Raw genomic sequence first — 17,923 nt, 5'->3', positions numbered from 1 at the left:
GAAAGTATGGAAAGTCAAAATTCCTCTGTTTCACATTTCAACATTTCTTCTGGTAGTAAGTTGCGCTTTTGTATTCAGGTCTGGCCTCAGAATGATAATGTAGCACTTAGGGATGAAGATGCAGCCAAGCAACCCAGCACTGGAGGCTAGGATGGAGAAGATTTGAACAGCCACCATGTATTTCCCTTTGGTGCTCAGGTAGGTGGGCACAAAACTCACCCAGACACTGCAGAAGACCAACATGCTGAAGGTGATAAGCTTGGCTTCATTGAAGGTTCCAGGCAGATTCCTAGCCAGGAAAGCCACTGTGAAGCAGACGGCAGCCAGGATTCCCATGTAGCTGAGGGTGATGTAGAACATGACAACAGAGCCTTCATTGCATTGCAGGATGATCATTCCAGGCTGGGAATGGAAGTCAGAGTCAGGGAATGGGGGAGAAACTCCAAGCCAGATGGAGCAGATGATAATTTGGACAGCAGAACAAGAAAGAATGATGGAGTTGGCCAAACTCTTCCCCAACCATCTCTTCACTCAATTTCCTGGTTTTGTGGCTAGGAAAGCCAGCACCACCGTGATTGTTTTGGCCAAGAGTGAAGAAATGGCAATTGAGAAGGTGATGCTGAAAACCATTTGTCGGAAAAGGCAGGTGGCTTTCCTTGGTTGACCAATGAAGAGACATGGAGACAAGAAACAAAGCAGGAGGGAGACCAGGAGGATGTAAGAGAGATCACGATTGTTGGCTTTCACAATGTGTGTTTCCCGGTGTTTAATAAATATGATTAACACAAATCCTGTTGTTAAGAACAAGAGGAGGGCAAAAGAGAACAGGATGATGCCCAGATATTCTTCATACAACAGGAAGGATGTTACTTTGAGGATACAGAGAACTCGATCCTCATTTGGATATTTATCATCAGGACATTTGGTGCATTTTTCCATATCTGAGAAAACCACAAAGAAACATTTCTTCAACATTCTGTCCTTTTAAATGGCAAGAAATACACTCTTGAAGCAACAGCCACGAACATTTTCAAAGAAGCATTGGTTAATATTTGAAGTAAAATTCTGAATTCTGAAGAACAGAATTGTCTGTCCATCCATTCCATCCATCCATCCATTCCATCCATCCATCCGTCCTCATTTCCTGTGAAGTGTTCAGAACTTCCCTAGGAACCTAGAGTATTAGAGGTTAATAATAGATCAGTTCATCTTTCTAGACACACTTCCTGAGTCCTGCAGGAGGGGATTTTTTAATATAATGAACTCAGATTATGTGCATCTTGTGAACTCTTGGAAACTGGTAGAGAAAACTCAAGTCATGGAGATAATCTGGAATGGCTAATGGGAGAAATGGTTATATGGGGGAATGAGGTATCCCAGTGATTTACTTGGAGAGGCTCGTATAAAATATAAAGCAATAATCTTTTCAATAATTATCCTAAGATCATTCATCAGCTTTCAAAAAAATCTGATGTTCCTAGAAGTCAAAATATAGAGGGAAACATCCAAACAAAAATCAAAACGAAAGAGGAGAGATATTTTATCTGGCAGTAATACAGGTTGGGCAATAATGACAAACACTCTTATCTCATCCCAGACCCTCTTTCAAGATCATTTTGCTGTTTTCCCCATTAGGTAAGAAATTGTGCAGTTCCAAAATAAAAAAAGAAAACATTGTGCTTCTATCTGTGTTTTAACTTGTATTTCTATAAAAATGATCTGGATCAGTGGTGGTATTCAAATTATTTTCCTACAGTTCTGTGGTCATGGCTTGTGGGCCGTAGTTTGGTGGGTGGCACCTTGTTGTGAGTGACATTGAGTTGGTCATACCCACTCAGTCACATGACCCCCCCAAGCCATGCCCCCCCCAAGCCACATCCACAGAACCGGCAGAAAAGTTCTGCCAATTCTAGCGTTCAACCTGGCTGCTTCTCTCCTCTGCCTTATGTTTCCTCTGTGTGTATGAGGCCAAGAAGGAGGAGAGAAGCAGCCAGGTTAAATGCTGAGGCAGAGAGAAGCTGAATTTTTCTGCCTCACTTCACAGTGAAGCTGCTAGGAAAGCACTCTTGCAGCCTGCCTGCCCCTGTACAGTCCCCTCTCCCCTACATGTCAAAGTACCTTAAAAGACAGCAGCAGCTGCCTTCCGAGCAGCTCCACTGCGACGCTGTCCCTCTGGTGCAGCAGGCTGTTCTCCTGGCCAGTGTGGCTATGAAAAACACCGGCAGGCAATGGGGTACACTGTGTGCGTGCATGGGTAGCATAAGGAAAGGGGAGCAGCAGCAGCAATCACAGAACTTCACTTCAGGCCTCTTTTTTGGCCTGAAGTAAAATCCGTGACTGCCGCCGCCATTGCCACCTTGTTCTTTGCACTGGCTGCGAATGGCAAACTCCATTGCCTACCGGTGCCACTCACGGCCACACCGGCCAGGAGAAAAGCCTCATGTGACGGAGGAATAGTGTCACAGTGGAGCTGCTCAGAAAGCAGCCGAAAACTACCAACTGGTGACTGGAGGCTTCTTTGCGCAAAATATGGTCAAGCCTCACCCTGTTCCCAGCTCCACCAAGGCGTGAAGGTAGGTGAGTGAGGCAGCATGCAGGAGGAGGCCTAGGGCAAGGCCAAAGCCAAATGGCATGTTCCCTGACCCAGCTGAAGTGAGCAGTGATGGGGGGAAGCTGGCTAGGTTGCAGCTGCACGGCCTGCAATAGAGCAGTGCTGGTGGCTTCGCAAGCTACGTGAGACTTGGGACAATGGGAGGGGGCGTGGCAGGTCTGGGGATGGTAGGACGGCTAGCGTGGCTTGCAGGCTTAACTGTATTTAGGAGGTGGCAGCTCCATTGGGGCACAGGCAATGTGTGAGAAGGCAGCTTAGGCAGGCAAGCTGCAGAGCACAGACTGCGCATGCACAAGTGAGTGGCACAGAATGTGCTTTGACTGGGCAGGGCAGGGTGAACTGGTGAACGGGCGGGCGGGGTGAGTGGCAACTAGGCAGTTATGGGCGAGTGGCTACCAGTCGACCAGGCAGGCAGTGGTGGGGCAAGCCAGAGGTCATATTTACCGTTTCAGCGAACTAGTAAAAATTTCTGTTACTGTTTGCGCGAACCTGTCCGAACCAGCTGAATACCACGTCTGATCTGGATGAATCCAATTCCATAAGACCTGCTCTTTGCTTTGGTGTCACCCACCTTTCTGAATGGAGATGGTCCCATCCGGACAAGGAATGCAGTCATAGCAGCAAGTTAGTTCTCCTTCTCGAGCCCTTTTGACAAATCCAGGCTGACAACTTTCCACACATTTTGACTCTGGCAGCGACTAAGCAGAAATATAAGCAATGACAAACCATCCATAGAAACCATAGGTCAAGATGAACATTAATGCAAGAGCCTTTGGGCTTGTCTTAGATAATTATATGCACTCTAACTTGTTACGAAAGATTGCAGGAGATACAACTACTGACAGATTATTCACTTAGTTCATCCCTTTTGCTTTTGGAATATCTCATTTCAATAAGGAAATTTTCTGGAGGGATGGAGAGATGGAAAGTCTACAGGGATGGAATTAAGAAATGATTTAAGCATTAAATGACAACCAATGGGTTCCTTCTCCTAGCTATGTTAACACTGATTCCTATGTACCTCGTGTATACATAATTTAATGTATATTTTCTTTTAGAATAAAATTATTTTAAAAGACTTATTAAAATTTTATTCTATTAGAGTTATAAAAATATAATAAAACTGTGATGAAGGAGGAAATCCATGACTGGTAAAGTCTACAAAAAATTTTCAAGACTACATAAAACATTGCAAAGCTGCTCCTCTTTTAAATGAACCGAAAATAGTCTCCCAGGTAATATGCATAGGAAACAGTTCCTTACTAACCAAGGCTGTCAACCTTACAGGAGTTGTTCTTCATTTAGTTGTATTTCTTTTCTTTCATTTATATGGCTGTCTTCTTGGTCAAATGAGACTAAAAGTAAGTGCCTAGTTTTTAGAACCATGGTTAGATGACATAGAGGTAAAGTCATGAAAACATGTCCCTCATTTCTGCCCAGAGACACTTAAGAACAATCAAAATAAACAATTTCATTCAAGGAATTTTCAGATGAAGTGCTCTTTGAAAAGCCAAAGGCCAAATCTAAGTAATATTTCCTTTCAAATTCTCCCTTGTTACTTCCACTATCAAGAAGGGCTTTTCTTTGGATCAAAGTCATGTTTCAGTGCTCCGGTTTTCTGGGTCAGGGCATTATCTCACATTAGATCAGTCATGATTTAATTTCATTGGATTCAGTCCAAACCTGAACTTGGGAACTGTTTAACAGAATTGCCTTTTCCTTTGCTTTTTTTAGAAAAAGGAACAAGCAAATTTGAGTGTATCAGTACCACAATCATTGGTACTTGAGGGCCTCTCTCATTAGTTTTCTGGAGATATCAGATTACAGAGGATGCACAAAAGGGCCTGAATGAATGACCTGAATCCTAGAAATTGTCACCCACCTTCCCATGTTGAACAGTGCACCATCAGCTTAAAATATTGCTCCAAATTTTAGCATGTAAAGGACACCTTGACCAATTGTATTAAAGCCTTCCAAGCAATCTAAGAAAATTGTGAGATTTCTACTCCCCACATTGAATTCTCAGTGAAGTCGATTACTGTTTGTTTGTCCTATGTATATTGCTGGGCAGATTTTGCATGGTATTTTGTAGACTCCTTGGTTTTCTAGTTGGATTTTGTCTTTTGGGTTTCTTAAGATGTCTTTGTCGGCTAGGCATTTGGTTCTGGAGATGAGGGTCTTGTATATATATACACACATACACATACACACACACATACACACATATACATACATATTTAGGCATACCAGGGGTTGTAACACAAATACATACCTATTTCCCCTGGCTCAACTGATAAGGAGGCGAGCCTGTGGCTTAGTAGCTAAGACTCCTGCCTAAGATGTAATACAGCCCAGGTTCAAATCCTAGTAAGGGTATGGCTAGCTGATGAGAGCTAATTTGCTCGAAATAGATCTATACTAGTCTCCCTTTATTTATTTATCAGTACAAATACAACACAAATATAAAAAGGCAACATTAAAAATAAAAAAGTATGGTTTTCTGCCTGCATGGTCTTCTGTGATGAGCCGAAGGACAGAAAGAGGGAGTAGTGACCTTCCTCCCATATTTAGGCATAACACAAATACATACCTATTTCCCTGGCTCAACTGATAAGGAGGCAAACCTGTGGCTTAGTGGCTAAGACTTCTGCCTAAGATATAATACAGCCCAGGTTCAAATCCCAGTAAGGGTATGGCTAGCTGATGAGAGCTAATTAGCTCAAATAGATCTATACTAGTCTCCCTTTATTTATTTATCAGTACAAATACAATACATACATACATACATACATACATACATACATACATACATACATACATACATACATATATATATATATATATATATATATATATATATACACATACATACATACATACATATATATATACATACATATATACATACACACAATATATTTCTGCCATATAAAAGTTTGAAAATGTATTGGCTCTTAGATTTGATGAGCTCTTTGACATTAATTTGGCATATTATAACAAGGTCTCCAACCCATGTCACTTCAAACCAGTTTTTAGGTGGCACCAAAATGGTGTCAAGGAAAAAAAATCTATTGGCCCTGTATCCTTCTTCATATTTACACAAGGATATAATCCAAAAATATTTAGTGTCCTCAAAATAGAGTGACACCAAACTTTATAGTTCTGGTTGAGCTTACTCAGCAGTCTCTGGAGAAAAGATTCCATGTTGAAGGATAGCAGAAGTTAACAACATAGATTTTGAAATGCTGCATTTTCCTCCAGCATCATTTTCTGGACAGGTCCTGATAGGAAAGACCACAACCACTACAGAACACTGCCCTTGGGGGTATATCTGTTATTTTTCATTAAATATGCTCTATTCCAGCTTCCTTTCTGCAAATGGAGCCAAGGAAGAAGTTCAGGATCCCCAGAGGAAAAGTTGCTTCTCACTGTAATTATCACCATTCTGCTCTCTGAGATGTCTCCTTCTACTTCTCCAGTGACTGCCTTTGATGTAAACATCAGACTGAAGTACTGGGGGGGGATAACTGCATTACAAAAGGATAAATGCTTTATGCCACACTCTGTAGTATGTGAATTTTAGGGCAGACAGAGGCTATGCTGTTAAATGTACTTTTCTCTCTTTTCTAGGTGAAGCTTAGTTTTTCTCTGTTTCAGTCCAATCACCTCTTGTGAGAGGGCTTTTAATTCCTCAATTCTTCTTCTTGTTTAGAAACACGAAGGGGAGTGATTGAGCCCCATGAATTATGAACCTCCTGCTTCTGCTTCTAATTCTACTGTTGTCCCAGCCAATCTCTGGGAAGCTTAGAATGAAATGTCCACTGTCTTTGGAATACCAGGATAGGGAAAAACCATGGAGCTATTACAGCCCAGGAGACCATCTCATTAGTGTAGTCATCACTGCAACAAGAATATCTCATATAATGTTCCCTTTCAATGCAGCTCCTTCTAGTGAGTCTCACTCGTAAGTCATTCAGGATAATGGAGTTGCATTCCCTCTATTTATATTTCTAATACCTCATTTTGTTCTCCTTATTCTACTTGGATATGGCAGTACCTCTCCTGTCTAATTTCCTGAATCATTTTTATTACCATGCTTTCTTTGTCTTATTTTGAGGAAAAGATTCAAATCCAACCTGAAACCAGTTCACATTATTTTCCTCTCTCTGTTCAATCTTGAATTCATGACTTGAATACTGATTTTTGTTTAAATTTGTGATTATTGTAGGTTTTTTTTTGCTGCCCAGCTCATTTCAAATACAGCTTCTCATTGATATTTACTCCCAGATCTTTATACAAATACAGGATAACTTATTTTTAGGATTTGTTTCTGGGTCACTTTTGAAACATCATCTTCCCTTTATGGTGGTTCTACTGTAATTATTAAATTATTTTGAACCCTAATTACTGGGTAAATGAAAATTACTACCGCCACAATGAATAGTGTATTTGCACTTCTTAACCCATGCGGAGGACTGTATCAATTCCATCTTCCCAACATTCATTAAAATTGAATGGAGATGTGTGAGTATCATTTGTCTCTGGGTTTGGAGTCAGTATTGGATTACGACTCTGTAAGCTTCAAAAGACAAGCAGATTAAATTGAAAAAAAAATGTTGTTGGTTCTGTTGTTGGTGATAGTAACATAATCACATTTACAGCTGTTTGTTTTTTTCATTTTTCCAGGAGTTTATCTACTACTCATTGAAAAGTGCTATGATTTATTTTGATTAGTCAAGCAAAAATGTATTAAAATATAAAATATATTTTGCTATTCATGATGATGGTAATGGTGATGATAAAAATGAACATTTTTTTTACAGTATAATATCTACTGAGCAGTCTAAACTCCTACGCTTCATTTTCACTATTCAACTGGTCAATAAGAATTCCCAGCTCCTGCAAAATCTGACACTTGGCTACAACATGCATGACAACTATTTGAACACTATTGGCACTTCAGATTCCTTGTTGGACATGCTCTCTACTGGAGAAGCCAATGTTCCCAACTACAGCTGTGGAAGGAAGGACAACATTGTGGCTCTTCTTGATGCAGCTGACAGGGAGATTTCCATCCAGATGTCAACATTAGCAGATGCCTACAAAGTCCCACAGGTTTGTGGTGTACCGCTTTATCTAGTAAAAAGAGTGAATCAGTATGATAGGTAAACAATAAATTCAACCATATCCACTCTATGGCATTCGAGAATTGCTTTCCTCCATGGCCAGGGTAGCTATATTGTCTAGTGATGGGATTGACACTGGGGAAGGAGAAAGCAGCAAAGCAGGCCTATCATCTCATAACACCATCACCATTGCTTTGGGGACTTCTACTGCACAGAAATAAAGAGAAGGTCTGTGTAGAAATCAAAATCCTTATATTAAAACAACAACATATAACCTCTGTTGACAGATTCTTAAAAACTTAAATAAAATACAGTTCTTTACTTGAACAAAACAATTCACTTGAATCTACAAATGTGGGTCTGATTTCAGGAAAAAAAAGAGTCATTTGCATTCTTTATTCTGATTTTTTTTATTATTTCATTTCTTTTATTGCAATTTTTATCTAGTTTTGCAAATATTCTGTCTGTAATATTAACTAATCAAGAATGCAATATTCTAATATGTTCAGGACAAAAAAGTTGGATTTATTGACAGTCAATAACAGATCTTAAATACAGCATTCTTCATTGTTTTTTCAGATCAGTTATAAAATTGTTTCAGAGGCTCTGAGTGATAAAAGTCAATTCCCATTTTTTTACCGGATGCTTCCCAAAGAAGGGTTCCTCTATCCAGCAATCGTCCAACTGCTTCTCCATTTCAGATGGACCTTGATTGGTCTCTTTGCTTCAGACACAGAGAATGGAGAGAATTCCATGAGGACATTGACTCCTATGCTTGTCAAAAATGGAATTTGTGTTGTTATATCACAACAATTTTCACCAGCTGGATATACATCACCTCTCAGGGATGCCATTTCCAAGTGGAGACAAGTCAATGTCTTTGTTCACATCATAAAATATTTTGCCATTTGGGACAGAATTCTTCCTTTCCATTCAACATTTGAAAGTTTGCCAGAACCCATTGAAGGGAAAGTCTGGATAATTGCAGCCCTTGGGGAATTGTATATAAAAAGACACACATTTCTGAAATATATCCATAGTATTTGGACCTATGAGTTTCAATATAGAAAAAGGCAAAATAGTAGTTCCTTTGAACCAGATCTCTGTGTGCAACCACAGTTTGGAGATCAATCTTTTCTCTGTTCTTTTTCAGAAGACCTCATTTCTGTCAAAGGCCGGAAAAGATGCACTCAGAAATCTCTACTGAAGACCAGAGTGGAAAGAAGTAGAATCTGGAACCGATATAACCACCATATTTATCCTTTCATTAATACTGTAGCCCATGCCTTGAATGCTGCGTATTCCTCCATATCCAAGAAGAGAAAGAAAGAGAGAGAAGGGAAGCTGGGGGCTCAAAGGCTGCAGCCATGGCAGGTATGGGGTCCTGACAATGACCCATCAAACTTACTTTTATTTGGTTAAGGTTCCTTTGGTTAAGGAACAAAAAGGAGAAAAGGAAACTATCTCAACCTTTTTGTGCTTCAAAAGGCCAACACGTTTGGTCCATCTTATCACTTATGGATAATTTTCCAAAGAGTGGGTACCATGACGTGTATATTTTGATATTAATGTTAATTTAAAAAATACATATGCATTTTAAATAAACTCATATCTTTATGAATTTGTGATTAGCATTTTAGAATTGTATGTTCATAAATTTGAAGGAGATACTGAGATTATCTAGTTTAACCCCTCATATCTCCAGGAATCTCAGTTAAAGTTTCTCTAAGTGATGGCTGCTGGGCCTTTGCATCAAAACAATCAGTGAAGAGGAAACTGAACTTCTATGATTCACTGGATCAGCTCTAAAATTGTTCCTCCTTTTAGAATGTTTTTCATCTCATTCAGTCAGAATCTCCCCTCTTGTGACTGAGCTCAGTTTCCATGTCCAACACTCTGGAATAACAGCAAACCTCTGTGTAACAAATTTCAGTTATTGGAAGTGCTATACCCTCCCTTCTCCATCCAGATTCCATCTCCTCCAGATTTTCAGTCCAATAGACCAACATGTCTCTTCTTCTACTTCTCCTCCCCTAATTCTAAGACCAGCTCTTTTCATTCTTTCCTTGGTTTCATTCTCTAAAGCTGATCCAGTATTTGTGCAATGTCTTTTCAAAGTGTGGTGCCTTCAAAATGAATTTATATTTGAGTTAGTTTCTCTCCAAACCAGGACATTCACACCTAACATTTTTATCAATTCATTTGCCTTTATTTTACAGCTATCATACTGCCAACTCTCATTTGGCCTGCAAACTACTATTTTGAAATTATTTTCAGAAATATTTTAATCATAGACATAGATATAGTGTCCACCTGCCAAACAACTGCAACTGAAGTGTTGCTTACTTCTGCTTCATTTCTTGGTAGCCATTCAAGGGGGAGAGGGAGAAATTTAGGAATATGGTGTCTCATCTGACTAGTCATAACATCTACTACCAGTGTGTGAAGTAAGGTCATATCAATGGACATGTCAAAGCTGGGCGGGAACATACGACTAGACCGATTGACCCATGTGACCTGAGAGACCTGGGGTGGGGGGATTCTATTCTTTTAACTATCTCTATTTACAGGAATAATTTAGAGCTAGCTTCAGCTTTCTAAGTACCAATATGATGTACTTATTAAAGGGTTTCGTGAATCTGAACAATGTGTTAGAGTCCTGACTTCCCAGAGTTAATTACTTGGAACTATGACACACAGAATAATAGAGTTGGAAGAGTCTTGGAGGTCTTCTTGTTCATACCCCTGTACAAGCAGGCGACCCTATATCATTTCAGACATATACTTGTCCAGTCTCTTTTTGAAAGCCTCCAGTGATGGAGCATCCACACCCTCTGAAGACAATCTATTCCACTGGTTAATTGCTCTCACCCTTAGCACATTTCTCCTTAGTTCTAGGTTGCTTCTCTCTTTGATCAGTGTCCATCCATTGTTACTTGTCTTTCCTTTTGGTGCTTCGAAAAATTAGTTTGACTCCCTTCATCTGTTTTGGAGATCCTCAAAAATTGGAATACTGCTATCCGGTTCTTTACATTAGACTGGACATACCAATTCTTGTAACCATTGTTGGTATGTTTTAGCCGCCAGCCTCCTAATCATTCTTGTTGCTCTACTCTCCACTCTTTTCAGGGTCTTGTCTTTTTTATATTGTGGTGACCAGAACTGGATGCAATATTCCAAAACCTTGACTAAGAACTTTATTAGAAATTCATGTGACCTTGATTGTATCCCTCTATTAATGCAACCTAGGATCTCATTTTTTATTTTGGTTGCTGACACACATTTTTGGCTCATATTTTATCAGATTAACACAGTTGGAAGGAATCTTGTAGGTAGGAATCCCCCGCCCAAGCAGGAGAACCATTTCTGACAAATGGTAGTCCAATTTCTTCTTGAAAGTGTCCAGTAATGAAGCTCCAACAACTTCTGAAGGCAAGCTCTTCCATTGGTTGATTGTTCTCAGTGTCAAAAAAATTCTCCTTATTTCCAGGTTGAATCTCTTTTTGATCAATTTCCATCCATTATTCCTTGTCTGAACTTTGAATGCCTTGGAAAATAGCTTGACCCCTTCATCTCTGTTACAGCCCCCCAAATATTGGAAGACTGATATCATGTCTCCCCTGGTCCTTCTCTTCACTAGACTAGTCATGCCAAAATTTTGCAAACATTCTTCATGTTTTAGCCACCAGGCCCCTACTCACCTTACTTGCTCTTGTCTTCATTTTTTTTAGAAAAATGCTCACGCTCCGAATCTGACGCTCCGAATCTGACCGAACACAGGTAAGAGCCTCTTTGCTCCTCACGCTCCGAATCTGACCGAACACAGGTAAGAGCCTATTTGCGGACTTACCTTGTGGCAATAAGAGCGGCCAAGCGTAGACATTGTGCTGCCCTTTTTGCGTCCGCGGATAACCGCCCTGCCGCCCTGTTTCGGGTGACCCACTCCCTTTTATCGCAGGGGACGCGGGAGACACCCTTACAGGGAAGAGCAGAGGAGATTGGGGAATATCTTGAGGACAAATATCTTCAGGACAAAATCGATCAGATCCGGAGCGGATGGACCTCCGTCAGTGGACCAGATGAGCCGCCAACAGCGAGTCTTGAGAGACCATTCTGGGAGGAGTTTGACTCTGTTGCCCCCGAGGATTTGGACAGCGTGGACGGCTGCGACCCACCACATGTTCAATGGACCCGTGCCCCTCCTGGCTGGTACTGGCAGCCTGGGAGGTGACACGAGGCTGGCTTCTGGGCCTGGTGAACGCCTCATTGGGTGAGGGTTACTTACCAACTGCCTTGAAAGAGGCGGTAGTGAGACCCTTGCTCAAGAGACCTTCGCTCGACCCAATGGAGCTAGCTAATTACCGTCCAGTCTCCAACCTCCCCTTCTTGGTGAAGGTTGTTGAGAATGTGGTGGCGCAGCAGTTTCCACGATACCTGGACGAATCCGACTATCTAGACCCACGCCAGTCCGGCTTCCGACCCGGGCACAGCACTGAGACAGCCTTGGTCGCGTTGGTCGATGATCTCTGGAGGGCCAGAGATAGGGGTTGTTCCTCTATCCTGGTCCTATTAGACCTCTCGGCGGCTTTTGATACCATCGACCATGGTATCCTATTGCGCCGGTTGGAGGGTATGGGAGTCGGAGGCACCGTTTTGCGGTGGTTCGCCTCCTACCTCTCCGACCGGAAGCAATGTGTGTTGACAGGGGGGCAGAGGTCGTCCCTGAGGCCACTCACTTGTGGGGTGCCACAGGGGTCGGTCCTCTCGCCTCTCCTGTTCAACGCATATGTGAAGCCGCTGGGTGAGATCATCCGTGGCTTTGGGGTTGAGTACCACCTGTACGCTGATGACACTCAGCTGTACATTTCAACCCCAAACCACCCCAACGAGGCTATCGAAGTGATGTCCCGGTGTTTGGAAGCCGTCAGTGTCTGGATGGGGGACAACAGACTCAAACTCAACCCCTCCAAGACTGAGTGGCTGTGGGTACCGGCACTTCGGTTCAGCCAGCTGACTCCATCGCTGGCCATAGGGGGCGAACAGCTGTCCCCTGTGGAGCGGGCGCGCAATTTGGGCGTCCTCCTTGATGCCCGGCTGTCAATGGAGGACCATGTGGCAGCCGTGGCAAGGGGGGCGTTCCACCAGGTTCGCCTGGTGCGCCAATTGCGCCCCCTACTGGACCGGAGTGCCCTGCGCACGGTCACTCATGCGCTGGTGACGTTTCGCCTGGACTACTGCAATGCCCTCTACATGGGGCTTCCCTTGGGACGCATCCGGAGACTGCAGCTAGTTCAGAACGCAGCCGCGCGGGTTATTATGGGGAGTACACGTTACTCCCACGTAACACCGCTCCTGCGCGAGCTGCACTGGCTACCTGTGGCCTTTCGAGTGCGTTTCAAGGTATTGATTACCATCTTTAAAGCGCTCCATGGCATAGGACCTAGTTATCTGCAGGATCGCATCCTACCACACACGTCCCTGCGACCTATCCGCTCACACAGGAAGGGACTCCTCCTGGTGCCGTCCGCCAGGCAGTGTCAGCGGGCGACACCTAGGAGTAGGTCCTTCTCTGTGATGGGCCCAACCCTCTGGAATGACCTCCCCCCCGACATCCGAACCACCACCGACCTCCGTTCCTTCCGTCAAAAGTTAAAGACTCACCTATTTCAATCAGCTGGCCTGGCACTTTCTTAGTTTTACCTCCCGGGGATTTATTTTAATTGGGTTTGGGTTTTTAATTGGGGATGTTTTTAGGGTTTTAGAATATATTTATTTCTTGTACAGCCTATCTCCTCCATCCAAATGTATTTAATTGTTTTATGATTGTATTTTTATCTGCATTGACTGTACACCGCCCCGAGTCCCTTTTTGGGAGAGGGGGCGGTCTAGAAATCCAAGAAATAAATAAATAAATAATAGAGTTTCAACATTTTTTCTATAGGCAAAAGTGGATGCACTATTCTAGGTGTGGTCTTACTAAAGCTTTAAAGAGTGGTATTAATACCTCACTTGAACATGATTGTATCCCTCTGTTAATGCAATTTAGTATTGCATTGGCTTTTTGGCTGATGCCGCACACTCCTGGCTCATATTTAACTGTCCACTAAGACTCCCAGATCCCTTTCACAGTCACTGCTATTAAGCCTGATTTCGCCCTGTCTATATGTGTTCTTTTGTTTTTTCTTGCCTAAGTGTAAGACTTTACTTTTCTCTACATTGAATTTCACTTTGTTAAATAGGACCCAGTGTTCAAGTCTGTCAGGATCCATTTGGATTTTGAACCTATCTTTTAAAGTGTTAGCTATTCCTGCCACTTAGTATCATCCACAAATTTGGTAAATTTCCCTTCTATCCTCTCAGATCTGTTTTTTTTTTTAAAGTATCCTTTCCAGTATCTTCCCAGGTATTGATGTTAGGCTGACTGGTCTGTAGATTCCTGGGTCTGTTTTTTTCCCCTTCCTTTTTCAAGATGGGAACTACATCTACTCTTTTTCAGTCCTCTGGGTAGTTCCCCGGTGTTCCAGGATTTTTGAAAGATGTGGTACACTGGTTCTGAGCTCCATTGATCAAGTCCTGAGCCAGCAGAAACACCTACCTATCTACTGCATTTCTCTATCCCTCTACCTACCTACCTACCTACCTACCTACCTACCTACCTACCTACCTACCTACCTACCTACCTACCTACACACACACACACACACACACACACACACACACTCCCTACCTATCTACTGTATTTCTCTCTCTCTCTCTCTCTCTCTCTCTCTCTCTCTCTCTCTCTCTCTCTCTCTCTCTCTCTCTCTCTCTCTCTCTATATATATATATATATATATATATATATATATATATATATATATATATATATATATATATATCTATATCTATATCTATATCTATATCTATATCTATATCTATATCTATATCTATATCTATATCTATATCTATATCTATATCTATATCTATATCTATATCTATATCTATATCTATATCTATATCTATATCTATCTATATCTATATCTATATCTATATCTATATCTATATCTATATCTATATCTATATCTATATCTATATCTATATCTATATCTATATCTATATCTATATCTAGCGTCTTTCGCTAAATCTTGGTTGGGGGTGGTGGTATGAGTGCTGGCTTTGTTTCAGTAAGTGGAATGATTGGTTGTGTGGTTGTATTACGACTGGTACTTTTACTTTACTTTTTACTTTTATTTAGATTTTTATACCGCCCCCTCTCCCCAAAGGGACTCGGGGCGGTGTACAGTCAAATAAAAACACATCAATAAATAAATACAAACACAAAGAGGAGGCAATAAGAAACTGTACATATCTGAAGTAAAGTAGTTAAAAGCAATATTTAAATACCCTAAAAATACCCAATTAAAATATCTGCCAGGAGGTAGAATAAAACTATAAATGGGCCAGGCCGGCTAAACGGAACAGGTGAGTCTTCAGTTTTTGTCGAAAGGAGCGGAAGTCGGTGGTGGTTCTGATATCAGGGGGACGGTCATTCCAGAGGGTTGGGCCCATCACAGAGAAGGCTCTACTCCTAGGCGCCGCCCGTTGGCATTGCTTAGTGGACGGCACCCGGAGGAGTCCTTCCCTGTGAGAGCAAATCGGTCGCAGGGAAGTGTGTGGTAGCTCGCCCCCTATGGTCAGTGATGGAATCAACTGACTGAGCCACAGCCATTCAGTCTTGGAGGGGTTGAGCTTGAGTCTGTTGTGCCCCATCCAGACCCCGACGGCTTCCAAACACCGGGTCATCACCTCGACAGCCTCGTTGGGGTGGTCTGGGGTGGAAATGTACAGCTGCGTATCATCAGCGTACAGATGATACTCCACCCCAAAACCACGGATGATCTCCCCCAGCGGCTTCACATATGCATTGAACAGAAGGGGTGAGAGGACCAACCCCTGAGGCACCCCACAAGTGAGTGACCTCAGGGTCGACCTCTGCCCCCCTGCCAACACACATTGCGTCCGGTCAGAGAGGTAGGAGCCGAACCACCGCAGAACAGTGCCTCCAACTCCCATCCCCCCCAGCCGGCGCAATAGGATACCATGGTCGATGGTATCAAAAGCCGTCGAGAGATCTAATAGGACCAGGATAGAGGAACAACCCCTATCTCCGGCCCTCCAGAGATCATCGACCAACGCGACCAAGGCCGTCTCCGTGCTGTGTCCGGGCCGGAAGCCGGACTGGCGTGGGTCTAGATATTCGGATTCCTCAAGGTGTCGTGGAAACTGCTGTGCCACCACATTCTCTACAACCTTCGCCAAAAAGGGAAGGTTGGAGACTGGACGATAATTAGCTAGCTCCATCAGGTCAAGGGAAGGCCTCTTGAGTAAGGGCCTCACCACCGCCTCTTTCAAGGCAGCAGGCAAGGACCCCTCGCTCAAAGAGGCGTTCACCAAGCCCAGTAGCCAGCCTCGTGTCACTTCCCAGGATGCCAGTACCAACTAGGAGGGACACGGGTCCATTAAACATGTGGTGGGTCGCAGCCGTCCACGCAACCTATCCAAATCCTCGGGGGCAACAGAATCAAACTCCTCCCAGAATGGTCTCACAAGACTCACTGTTGGCGGCTCCTCTGGTCCACTGAAGGGGGACCATCCGCAATGGTAGATTGGTGCTGATTTGTGTTGGCTGTGTGTGCATTGTTGTTTTGTATTGTAACGGCTTGGGTGGTGGGTGTGGTTCATTTGTTGACTAGGGATGGTTTCCAGATGTTTGGTAGGTGGGAGGTATCATCACGTTTATTCATGTTGTGGGGGTGTTTCTCTATTTCAATGTCTTCCATAATTATTCTCTTGTTGAAGTGTTCTGTTTTGGAGATTAATTTGGTTCCTTCAAAATTGATTTAATGTCCTGTAGCTTTAAGGTGTTGGAAAAGGGAAGAAGAATTCTTTTTCTTACTGCGTTCTTGTGTTCTGTGATACGTGCATTTATTCTCCTGTTTGTTTGTCCTATATATGTTGCTGGGCATTGGTATTTCATAGACTCCTTGGTTTTCTAGCTGGATCTTGTCTTTGGGGTTTCTTAAGATGTTAGTTATTTTTTGGTCAGTGGTGAAGGCTGTCTTGATATTGTGCTTGTGGAGAATTTTGCTGATTTTATCTGTGGTGCCTTTGATGTAAGGGAGGAGGGCGATGCCGTTGTCCTGTTCTGTGTCTTGGTTTTTGGGGGGAGACTTCCTTTGGAATAGGTTGGTAATTTGTTTTTCTTTGGAATCCATTGGAGATTAATACATTTGTGAGTGTGTGTAATTCAGTTTTCAGGTGGTCTTTGTTGGCTAGGCCTTTGGTTCTGGAGATGAGGGTCTTGGCTACAGTTGATCTGTGCAGGGTGGTGATGGGATTGTCTGTTTAAATAGCAGTTGGTGTGTGTTTTTTTCTGGTAGATGGTGTGTCCTAGGGAGCCATTGGTTTTTTTGTAGATTAGGACATCCAGAAAGGGAAGTTGGTTGTTTGCTTCTATTTCCATGGTGAATTGTATTTTTGGGTGTAGGCTGTTGAGATATGTGAGGAAGTTGTCCAGTTTTTCTTTCCCGTGTGGCGATATGTTGTCATCAACATATCTAAGCCAGAGTTTGGGTTTGTGTTCAGATTTATCTAAGACATTGGTTTCAAAATGTTCCATGTATAGATTTGCAATGACGGGTTAGAGGGGTGATCCCATGGGTGCTCCTTCTATCTGTTTGTATCTTTGTCCATTATGGATGAAGTATGTGCTGTAGAATGATGTAGAATTTGATGTAGAATTAGTTTTTCAATTGATGTCAGGGTAATTGAAATACCCCATTACTTTGATAGTGTGTTTCCTACATTTATCTGTTAGCTGGTTAGCAAAAAGTACATCTATTTTTTCTTCCTGCTTGAGTGGCCTGTAGTATACACTTATGGCAATGTTATTCTTTTTTCTGTTATATTGATCCATATGCATTCTAGGACATTTTTTCATTTGGCTTCATGCATTTCTGTAGCAGTATAGTGGTCCTTTACATACAGTGGAACTCCACCTCCTCTTTTATGAGATCTGGGTTTTTTTGAATAGTTTGTATCCTTCTATTACTATGTTCCAGTCATGGGTTTCATCCCATCAAGTTTCTGTAATTCCAAGTATATCATATCTACCTTCATGTATTAATAATTGACCCTCTTTGTTCCC

Source organism: Natrix helvetica, assembly GCF_964273705.1.
Source record: "Natrix helvetica genome assembly, chromosome: 1".
NCBI classification, from domain to species: domain Eukaryota; kingdom Metazoa; phylum Chordata; class Lepidosauria; order Squamata; family Natricidae; genus Natrix; species Natrix helvetica.
The sequence above is the reverse complement of the archived record's forward strand: the minus strand, read 5'-3'. Positions refer to the sequence as shown.